Consider the following 11,793-nt stretch of genomic DNA (forward strand, 5'->3'; position numbering starts at 1 on the left):
ATACCACTGATGGGTTTTGAGCATTCTAACACTTCCTAAGTGTACATGCAACCCTAATAAACTTGGATCTATGTTTGTCTAATTATCATGCAAAGTTGAATTCCAAGTTTATATTCCTATCTAGCATACATGGGGAACAATTTTTAACTTGAATGAAAGATAGAATAACTTACCTTGTTGTTGCTTATGTTCCTTGAAACCTTGTGAGCCTAGCACCCCAAGTGTGATGCCTCAAATGCTTCACACAACACTAAATGCTCTTGGAAAGACTTTTGAGAGAACACACACTTCTTAAAATCGGCCTAGCCCTCTTGTTTCATATATGTGTATTGCCGATTTTGGTGGAGTATGAGACTCTTATACAGTGTTGACACATCTAGGGTTACACCATGTAAACCCTAATGTGTCATGACTCTTCATTGCCATGACCCATGGGTTTGTAACTCCCATGGAGCATCCATGGAGCATCCTATGGGTGGAACCCAACTTTATAATCCATGGAGCCTCTTAGCCCACTATACAAGATATGGATGATTTACATAATCAACCCATATATTTAATTAGTTATCTTTTGATCACTTAATTAATTCTAAATTAATTCTTGATCAAACTAATAAAATAATATTATTAATTTATTAGAACTTATAATATATTAATAATCTCCAAGTGTTATTCCTCTCATTTAGTCTATCCAATTGCATGGTGCCATGCAACCCAAATGGACCATGCCGGGTCGGGTCAAGTACTTACCAGAAATAGTTATGGACTTAGACACCTTATCCAACACAGTCACCATGTTGTGGCCAACCACTGACCGCACCTTGGCCATCAGATGAGAAAACAGTCATAGAGAGACCTCCACCACGTCATGACGATAATCAAGCCATGTTGTGGTCATGTCTGGACAAAACAGACGTGTTGCAGCACACAACCACATTGTAGTTTTTGGTCAGAAAGTTCATTTCCTCTGTAAGAGCTTAATCCCTTAAGACAATCCTTCATACTTTTCAAAGGCTTCTTTGAATAAAAAAGGGCCATAAAACCCATAACTTTATTTACATGCATGTCCTCCTTCAAAACTATGTCAAAAAAGGTAAAAAGAGGATCAAAACCCCATGCATGGCATCAAACAGGTGAACCATTTCAGATCTAGAATATATGTAGCTCTTGGGACCTCAAGGAATGATAAAGTTGCCAAATTTGTAAAACTAACCATTTATACGAACCCATCAAGAAGAACTAAACCCAAAAACCTAGATCTAGAAGGAAACAAGCAGAGAGATGACGGCTTAAGGGACTTATAAAGGTCCAAACTATGCACAAAATCTAGAGATGATCTAGCTTGATGATTCCTTGCTCTATAAGATCCTTATTCTCCTTCCAAAGACCACAAATCACCAAAAATGAGTTCCAAATAATCATAAGAGGCTAGGGTTTGCTTGGGAGCTATTTTAGGGCAATGAGGGTTGAGGATGGTCGAAACCCTCACCCTCATATCCTTTATATAGAGCCAAAACCCTGCAACTTAAGGTTTTATGCTAAAAGCGGCGCGACGTCGTGGTAATTAAATCACCATGCCATGGTGAGGATGACACTACCACGTTGTGGCACTCAAAATACCATGTTGTGGTAAGATTAAAGTCCATATTCCAAATATTAATCACAAGGGAAGCTTTAAAGAATAGTACCTCAAAATCCTGATGTTACACAATCATATGAATAAGTTGTTGGGTTATTAGCATAAATACACTTAATCATTGTTGCGGAAACAATAAAAAATTACCTAAGTGTACATGTACCATAAGATCTAGGTTTTACTAATTATAAAATCGATCTTTAAAATGAATCAAAGAAAGAATATTGAGCTCTTTTTGTTTCTTCGATTGGGACCTTGTGAATACCAGAACTTGTAGTGGATGAAGGACCCAAAGTAGTATCCCTCTAATGTAGTTAGACCCGAACACCAAAAGTTAATAAGCAAAAACCCTTTTGAAGACTTAATAAAAAAATCACTAACCATATGAGAGAGATTATGGTTTTCGACTTCTAGGGGTGAGGGGAGAGGTGGATAAAATATGAGGGAGAATCAGCAGGTAGTATTTAGCCCTAACAGTCTATTTATAGCACCGGATAAATAATTAAGAGACTGAAACTCTTCAAGATAATCCTTATCTGATTAAAAACCTGCCTTATCCATATCTAACTACACAAAACCGTCTAAATGTCTCCAAGAGCTTCTATAATATTCTAATTAATTTGTAGGAATTAAATAATGAGAAATTAAATTGTCTCCTACCTTTTATATCTACAAATATCCCTACCCATTAAAATTCTGAGATATGTTACCATTCCATATTTATTTAACTATCTAATTAATAATATATTAGGAATATATCAAATAAAATTAAATTGAATAGTGGAATGATGACACGTGTCATAATGTTAGTGGTTATGAACATTTGTAAGCATAAAATATAGGAGACAATTTAATTTCTCTTAAATAATATTCAAGTTTTTTAATTAATGAAAACTATTTAATTCATTTCCAAAATAATTTTCAATTAATTTATTAATTATTTAATAAAATAATAACTTATTTTTCTTCATTTCTATATTGCTATTTGGGTTGTGATGCTAACTCAAAAAAACCATGCTATTATTAGAAATATTACAAAAACAATTATTGACTTTTTGGATACTATTTTCTAACATAAAAAATGGAGAACGATTGGTCAAAACTCTAGATGTTAAAACGGGTATAATTGTATTATATTTTTTAAATTTATTTCCATAAATAGTTGAAAATTACAAATTTATATTTTAGGTTCGCATGAAGTAGTTATTTATGTGATCATACCTACCTTGAACTTAGTAAGAGTTGGATAAAATTGATAAATTTTATCTCGAATGCAAACTAACTATTTAAATATATGTTGTCATGACATGTGACTCCGTTTCAAGTCTGGTAAGCCATTTGCATTCATACATTTATATGTTATTATAAATATTTGAATAATAGTTAATTATGTGATCATACATACCTGGAACTTATTAAGAGTTGGGATAAAATTGATAAATATCTCGAATGCAAACAAAGTATCTAAATATATGTTGTCTGGACTTGCGACTCGGTTTCAAGTATGGTAAGCCATTTGCATTTATATAATAATATGTTATTATTAATATTTGAATAATAAAATTATGTGAAAACAGTCTGTTAGTGTTAGTGTAAGGGGGTGTTTGGCTTATCTTTTGAGGGACCAAAAGTTCTTTTTGGAAAAGATAGAATGCAAAAAATGTTTGGTAATACCATTTTAAAAGCTATTTTTTGATTTTTTATATAAGAAAAAGTGACTTTTTGGAAAAGTCAGCATTTCCTGTCTTTTTGTAACTTTTGCCAAAATGACTTTTGACTACCAAAAATATAAGTCACACACCCCCTAAACATAAATAAAACAAAACAGTGGACAGAAAATTTGGAAAAGAAAAGTTACTTTCTCATAAAGTTAAAAAAATGGAAATGTTGGAAAGTACATTTAAAACTAATGGCCATTGACATGTATTTTATACTAGAAGAATTAGAAATCTAGTCTAATACTAAAACGTGAAATAGATAGACTCAAATAATGCAAAACTTCCTATTACACTTAAAAGTAAAACTTCAATCGATTAATCTAACAATCACCCCTTTAACCGGTTTAGTCATACTAATCACTCGTTCAAAACAATGTCGGTTCCTCTTCAAGTAGATTTGCCTTTTGTTTCTCCTATTTAGGACACTGTTGCTATAGTGACCAAACTCACCATATTTGTAACATTTAACATGACTTTTATCCCGGACACATTAATTGCCATCTCGACTTCTCCCAGACCCTCGACCTCTTCCCCGACCACGTCCAACGTCATCCCAATTTGAAAATCCATTGCCACAATGCTTACAAACATGTGATTTTCCTCACTAGCCAACAACAACCCACCTTGAGTGTCCTCCACTTTCTTGGTTCCTCTTATACGCTCCTCGTATGCCTTCTGTAACGCCCCAAAATTACAGTCCAAAACTTCTTTAAAAAAAACATTACTAATTCACAGTTAAGTCGTTCAAACTTACAAAAAGGGTTTATATTACAAATCATATGCTCATTTCCAAACACTTGTATAATTATCAGAGTAAAACATCCCAGGTTGACTTTTCATGGTGTGTGGACTGCAATCCTCCCGAGCTCCTTCTCTGAAAACTGGATACCTGAAACCAAAACTAAAAACCGTAAGCATGAAGCTTAGTGAGTTCCCCCATCGTACCACATACCATACAATCATATCACATACATACTGCCAGGCATTTATGTGGTGCCCGACCTACCCGGTACGACCATTTTGGGGTGCCGACCTACCCGTACGGCCATTCTGGGGTGCCGTCCTACCCGTGTCTAGCCATTCTGGGGCGCTAACCTACCCATGTCGAGCCATTCTGGGGCGCTGACTACCCTTCGGTCCTAACAGCCGAACCTCGGGGACTATTTCACCCCTACTACTAATAACACATATAACATGACATAAACATATTATCAGACATGTCTGGGGTGCCTGAACTACCCTTCGGTCCTAACAACCAAACTCAGGGACTGGTCCCCTCCTACTACCTCTATCGCATATAACATAACAAGCTAGCATGCATACATATCATCACATACTGTCAGGCGTATCTGGGGTGTCTGACTACCCTTCGGTCCTAACAACCGAACTCTACTACTATCACACACAACATAGCATGCTACCATATAACATATCAGGTAGTAGCAAACCTAGATGATATCACATAGACAATCATCTATCATATGTCTCCTACTAGTGGATTGGCATTGTGGCCTTAGAACCACCGCTACTGGAAGGTAACTCACCTCGCACTACTAAACTTTGCTGATAATCCTCTGGCTGCTGACCGACAACCCTCTGAACCGCTGCTCCACTAGCCCCACTAGCTGCTAGTATCAACATAACACTTAGTTCCAAACTGAACTCCAGAGGTCAAACTAAGTCAACTTCGGTCAAAGTCAAAGTCCTGGTCAAAGTCAACCTTCCAGGTCAACCCTACTCGCCGAGTCTTCCTACTGACTCGCCGAGTTCATATTCTTAGAGTCCTTCCATTCGCGACTCGACTCGCCGAGTCAACCCATGACACGCCGAGTCCACCGATTTTCGAGTCCTGTCCTGTCCAACTCACTGAGTCTCCACTCGACTCATTGATTCGAGTCTTAACTCGAAGGGTTCGGGGTTTCGCGACCTGACTCGCCGAGTCCAAGGCAAACTTCAACAGACTCGCCGAGTTGTTCTTCCAACTCGTCGAGTTCCTGCCCAATTTCATCCAACTCGCCGAGCTCACCCATGTGACTCGCCGAGTCGCTTCAACTCTTAATCCATGCAGTGGCTTTTCGAGCCAAACAAGGGCTCCAACTCATAGATCCACTCTCCCAAAGCCCATTCCCCATGTAAAGTTGCAACCTTTACGTGTAACTAAGGAGATTTATGCTAAACACACCACAAACTAGGGTTTAAGACAACCATGCTTCACCTACACTCTCAAGGCTGATACTTTATGACTCTCGGGGCCAAGACACAACTGGAGCGGAAGGGATTCTGCTTGGGGACATCCAAACCCGAAATGTATCATACTTGGTCCAAAATCTCAAAAAGAGGGACATGAAATGATCAAACAATTATCAAGGCAAGGAAGGAACTTGATTACCAAAATGAGTAGCTAAATAGATGAATCTTCTGGATCCATAACCTTCCTCTTGAACCCTCAACTCCTTCTTCTCCTTCTAGGCTTCAAGAACACTCCAACTCTTCAACAATGGCTCACACACTCAAAGAGAGCACTAGGGTTTCGTGGAATAGCTTCTGGACAATGGGGCTACAAATGAGGCTGATAGAAGGAGAATGAGATGCTTAAATAGGGCACCAAGCCCGGAAATTAGGGTTTTCCAACCCAGACCTGACTCGCCGAGTCGGTCCCTCCGACCCGCCGAGTCGGTCACTTAAACCCCGACACGGGTCCCGCTCCAACTCGCCGAGTTCGCCCATGGACTCGACAAGTTGACCCCTTTAACTTAGGGTTTTCCTTTCCTTTCTTGGTCTTTCTGATTATGGGTGTTACAACACTCCCCCACTTAAACTAGACTTCATCCTCGAAGTCTGTCATGGCCAACTACCTTACCATCTGGTCGCCACTTACCGCAAGGTGCACACTCCCCCCTTTCGATCCAAACCTTGAAGATGCCATCTTCAGAATAACCCGTTACTTGCAGCCTTCGAGTACAACACTTTATCCAACCGGTAATCATACCAATACTCCTGATACACCTACCCTTGATTCGCAAGGGGTTTACTCTTTCACCCTACACTGTCACTGGCCTTTCTAAGGCACTTTCCACAAGCACCAATCTTCCCAATTTCCTTCGAGAACCAATCCTCCGCCGAAACCGCAATCCCGGCCACTCCCAGTGTCGGCCGTCAAACTAGTACTCAAGGAATAATCCCTATACAATGCTCTAACATTGAAAGCTCCCCCAAATCATGAGAATTCAGACAATCCTTCGGGTAGCAGATTCCTTTCTGCTACGTTTCGGGCTCAGCCGAGAACGGCGTCACCAAGCCAAATCCTTTACTCTGAGATCATTCGATCCCACGATGAGCAGCTTAGCATCATCCGATCAGGTCACAGCTTTTCACACCGCATCCTTTACCATCATTCCTGCCTGTAGTCCAGTTGACTCCCATCTGCCTACTGGATGAACCGAGACCGTCCTGGTCCCAACTGATCTACCATTACCCGGAATACCAGTTTCCCCCATGCTACCTCGGAGATACGGGCCCTCACCCACACTCCACGAACTATGCTACTAATCACTGCCACAGCTTACCCGCAGTCTTGTGCCACTCTTGGTCTCCAATGACCTACTGTCTTCCAGACCCAATCATAATGCGGCCTGCTCACATCCGGGCGGCTGCCCCGTCCTGAACTTATCTACCTGAAAACCCTGCCACTGAATCATACACCTGATACATCCGCTCTAGCGAATAGGGACCGACGAATGCAACGGGCCACCCCGTAGTCTTACAACACTTCTACACTGCCAGCCAACCAAAGCTACGGGTCACCCCGCAGTCTTGCTAAATCAGTGCTACGGCCCACACCGCAGTCTTACCACACTCCTCTTACTATCTGACCACTGGTGAATGCTACGGCCATCCGGTAGTCTGACAATACTTTCCCACACCGGCTAACTGGTAGTAAATGCTACGACTAACCCATAGTCGATCATACAAGCACAATCTAGTACCCCAAGTGGTACTCATGTCCCAAATGGAACTCCCAACCGATTCCTCTATATTCTGCGACCAGACATTTCGAGAATGAGGTCTCACAATTGGCAAGTTTCGCCAACTTCCAATTCACACTGTCCTCAATTCATACAGCCACCTGGGCTGTCTTTCTTCCTGACAGGAGAGCAAAACTTATCCTAGTTTCAAAACTCCTTCTACTCCCATAACCTGATTGTTTCTCCCAGACTTAGCTTCAGCTAATTCTTTACTGCACGCGAAAACCCGAAGATTTCCATTCCTTCCTTCCTTACACGATAGGCATGATAACCACCATCGCCCTATTCTTGCTAGTGATCCATCTCTAGCCTACTCCAAATACCGAATGATTACCGAATACTAGATGAACACCTCCCGTATCCCTGATACTGAAAATCCCCTGAGCTCTGACTAATGTCCTTATGGTTCGAATAACTACTGCCCAGGGAAAACTCCTCGGTGATAAGCCACTTCCTTTGATGCTTCCAACAGCTATCCCAAACGCCAAGACTAGAACCATCAAACCCTGATGATGGTGGCTGGCTACTCCCTGAACCGTTTTCAGCCGTAACTGAGATGATACTGGACACTTTGCACCCGAAGTGAAAGATGACCTATACTAGCTACTAATAGTCCTGGTATGCAATTGGCATAACGATTCCAAATACAATCTGAATACAAGTAGAGAGACAACTCATTCATACTATCCCCTGAGTTTGGGGTAAGAACTTCCCTAATTCACACAGAAGTGAAAATAGACATAGATGCGTACCTGCAACATTCCCTGTTGTAATCCAGATCTCCCTCATCTGTCACTGCAAGGCCCTACCCTCTCGCCCATCCGTAATCCTCATAATCGTCGGGGCAGACGCACTCCCTGCTCCTCCCCTCATCGTCTGTAACGCCCACATTTCCAGGCTAGGCATTATTGTTGATGTAATAGTCTAGGTTAACCTTTGTAACCCATTTTGAGAAAATAGAAGTGTATTTTGTGATTTGTGCTTAAATTGTGTGTCTTAATGTAATTAAGAATAAAAATAAGCGTAAAAAAATGTTAGATAAAGCTGATATCTATGTATAATGTTGTAGTAGTTGAAACGATGTTTCCGAATATATAAAGAATGCCAAAATCCAAGTTATAACGAAGAAGTTATGACATGTCGAAGTTTCGCGACAGAACCGTCAACGCTGAATGACGTAAAAAGTGAAATTTACGTTAGAGCAATATCTAGCCTTAGTAATCTAAACGAAAATCGTAGAGTTCGTTAAACCGAGGCGTGCATAAAAAGAACGCCCAAATCTGACTTCGTATGAGGAAGTTATGATTTTTCGAAGTTTCGACCTAGTAGTATGCAGCCCGAATACTCGATTTGAGACCAAGCGGCTTTTAGCCAAAACAATCTAAATGAGAATCGAAGATCTCATCGATAGTAGTGAAACAATAAAAAGATAGGCGAAAACGGACATCGGATGAAGAAGTTATGAATTTATAACGAAGTTTCCTGTCAAAATTAGCCGACGGAGTCTAAACAAAAGTTATAGAGTGTAATCTCACCTACGCGTGGATATAAAGAACGTCGAAAATGGAGTTCGTATGATGAAGATATGAATTTTTGAAGTTTATTAAATAATATATATATATATATATATATATATATATATATCGGATAATATCCGAAGGGGGGAGGAGTCACCGTTCTGATCCGAACTACGCCCAGCGTACCCCGATGCATGCACCGCCTCGGACTCGAGTGCTCCGATGACGCATGCAATGACGATCCGAGGCAGTACACCCCGTGTAAAGCTGTACGCCCAGCGTACTGCGAGGCCTCAGCCTCCTATAAAAGGGTTGCGAGGGCAGCTGATATTTTTGCTCTTTTTCTCTTCTCTCTCTCTCTCTCTCCCATTTTGCATCGTTTTTCGTGCCTGAATTATCCCGATGCCCCGGTATCATTCCCGAGCCCTAAAGCAAGTCCCAAGGACCCGAAGATCCCGAGAAGTGCAATTCCCGAGCCGAAGCTCTGCCCGCGAGGAGTCCGGTTTTTGTGAAGATCTTCCAGATCTGCCGAAGAATATTACTTCTATAAGTTGTAGTGTTGTCCGAACATCTTCTGATCAAGTGAGTGTGTGGTTACTTTCTTCTAACGCATAATTATGAAGTATTTTATATAAAATACGTGTTATGTGTATATTTTGTTGTTATATGTGTGAATATATATTCACTTTCTTCTATCTCATGGATCTGATTTATTCTCTATGAAATACGTGTTATGTGTATGTGTCCCATCTGTTGTTTGGAATATGTATTGAATGAGAATGGTATATAGGTTTTAAACTATGTATAAAAATATATATTTTTATCTACTAATATGTCGGGTAGAACATGGGTAGATAGTTGTGTGATAAACAGATGAGAGGCCTCGATGTTGTTTTGATTTAGTCATCTAGCGGAGCTTAGATGACGACCACAGACTTTTCTAGACAGTCATGTGGAACGCTAGCAGGTTCACCACCTGTAGGTGTTAATTAACTTGGGTGTTCATTCGCTGTACTCCATCCCCTTCATGGTTGCCTTATTTGACATATATTGTCGGGAAACCCCCGAATGCATGTGTTGTCGCCCTGATGAAATATTCTAAGACTAGGTCCCTTGTGTTAGTTGTTTTAGGGACGTAAAGTGAGAATAACGGGATTGGGTAATTGGGTTATTGTTGGTTGGTGGAATTAAATATAATTATTTATTGTGGGTTGAAAACCCTATATGCTCACCAGGCTCCCAAGCCTGACCCACTCAGTTTATTTGTATTATAGGAAGTGGCGCAAGAGCATAAGATGGATGAATCATCAAGTTGTTTTGTTTACAAGTCTGTATATGTATATATTTGTTGAATGACTTGTAATGTTATCAGTTATGCTTTATGGTCTGTATCGGAACATGACATCCTGAGTTTTGATTATATAATGAAAATACATTTCTTGATGAAATTCTTTGGTAAATATGATTTTATCATACTTTGTTTTTGGGAACAAATTCCGCAACTCTTTCAAATCAAAAGGATTTACTCTGAAATTATTTTAAAAGCATAAATGAAAATCGGTCTTTTCTGGCCGTGATTTTGGGGATGTCACAGTTGGTATCAGAGCATTAGTTTAAGCGAAGTAGGAATTTGAAGGATTTCTAGACTTAAACTTAAAATGCTAAGTGAAATTTTGTGATGTGTGTCTGTTATGTTTTAGACACTAGCACTAGTTTGTTTTAGGAAAGTTGCCTAAACTGCTTTATGTGCTAAATGTTATATGTTGCCATATATGATATTATTTGTTTATATCTATGGTCTGTTGCCGACCGGATCTGGAAACTTTATGTGTGTAGGATTCTAAGCGTACGTCTATGATATTAAAACTAGCATGTAAACGTTTCAGAGTGATAAGGATGATTTGAATATCTATCGTGAATGAGGATCTAATTTCACCTTATTTGGTGTGTAGATAAAAAATGGTGAGAATAAGAAGTGGAGTTGGAAATGCTGATGAAAACAGGAATCAACCACCAGTGATTGAGCAAATACCTGTCGTAGCAGCAGCACCTGAGCCGGTAACAATGGCTGGTGTACAAATGATGATTCAAACAATGTTGGATCGTCAAATGGAGGAGACTAGGCGGTTGCTTCAACAGAATCGTGAAGAACTGTCATTTCATGTGGAAGAGCCCGAATTAAATGAAGGGCACTCTGAAGGTGGAAACTTTAGTGGGTCTGTTGGTCAAGCCAACCCACCGATAGTTAGGCAAAACAACCATGATGGAAGGAATGATGGAATGGGATGCAAGTACAAGGACTTTCTGACTTGCAAACCATCGACCTTCACTGGAAAGGAGGATCCTATCGGAGTTATGGATTGGATCTCGGAGATGGAATTGGCCTTTATGACTTGTGGCTGCAGAGGCAAGTTGCAGACCACGTACGCAGTGCGTCAGTTCCGAGGTGGAGCCGTTCGATGGTGGAACACTCTAGGGAAGACTTTAAGCCCTAATGAGCCACTGCAATTGACATGGACAGAGTTCTTGGCGCAGTTCAAGCGCAAGTTCTGCTCGGCTCAAAATCTGTTGGAATTGGAGAATAAGTTTCTGACATTGACGAAAGGCAGCATGTCAGTTGATGAATACACTAATAACTTTACAGACAAGATGGAGTTTGCCTTGCGCATCGTTCCAGATGAGCTGACAAAGGTTGACCGGTACGCAAAGGGACTTCCATGGGAGTACGCAGTTCCAGTTCGTCAGGCACCTACTCTAGAGGCAGCTATTTGGGCTGTCAAGTCTGTTGAGGAAATGATCAAGGGAAGATCCGCCAGCAACGTTGAAGTTGGAGAGAAGAGAAAGTTTGAAGGAACTTCAGGTTCCAATAAGAAAAGCAAATTTTTGAAGTCTGATTC

The sequence above is a fragment of the Lactuca serriola genome, chromosome 4 (assembly GCF_051521515.1).
Source record: "Lactuca serriola cultivar US96UC23 chromosome 4, Lser_US96UC23_V15, whole genome shotgun sequence".
Classification (NCBI taxonomy): Eukaryota; Viridiplantae; Streptophyta; class Magnoliopsida; order Asterales; family Asteraceae; genus Lactuca; species Lactuca serriola.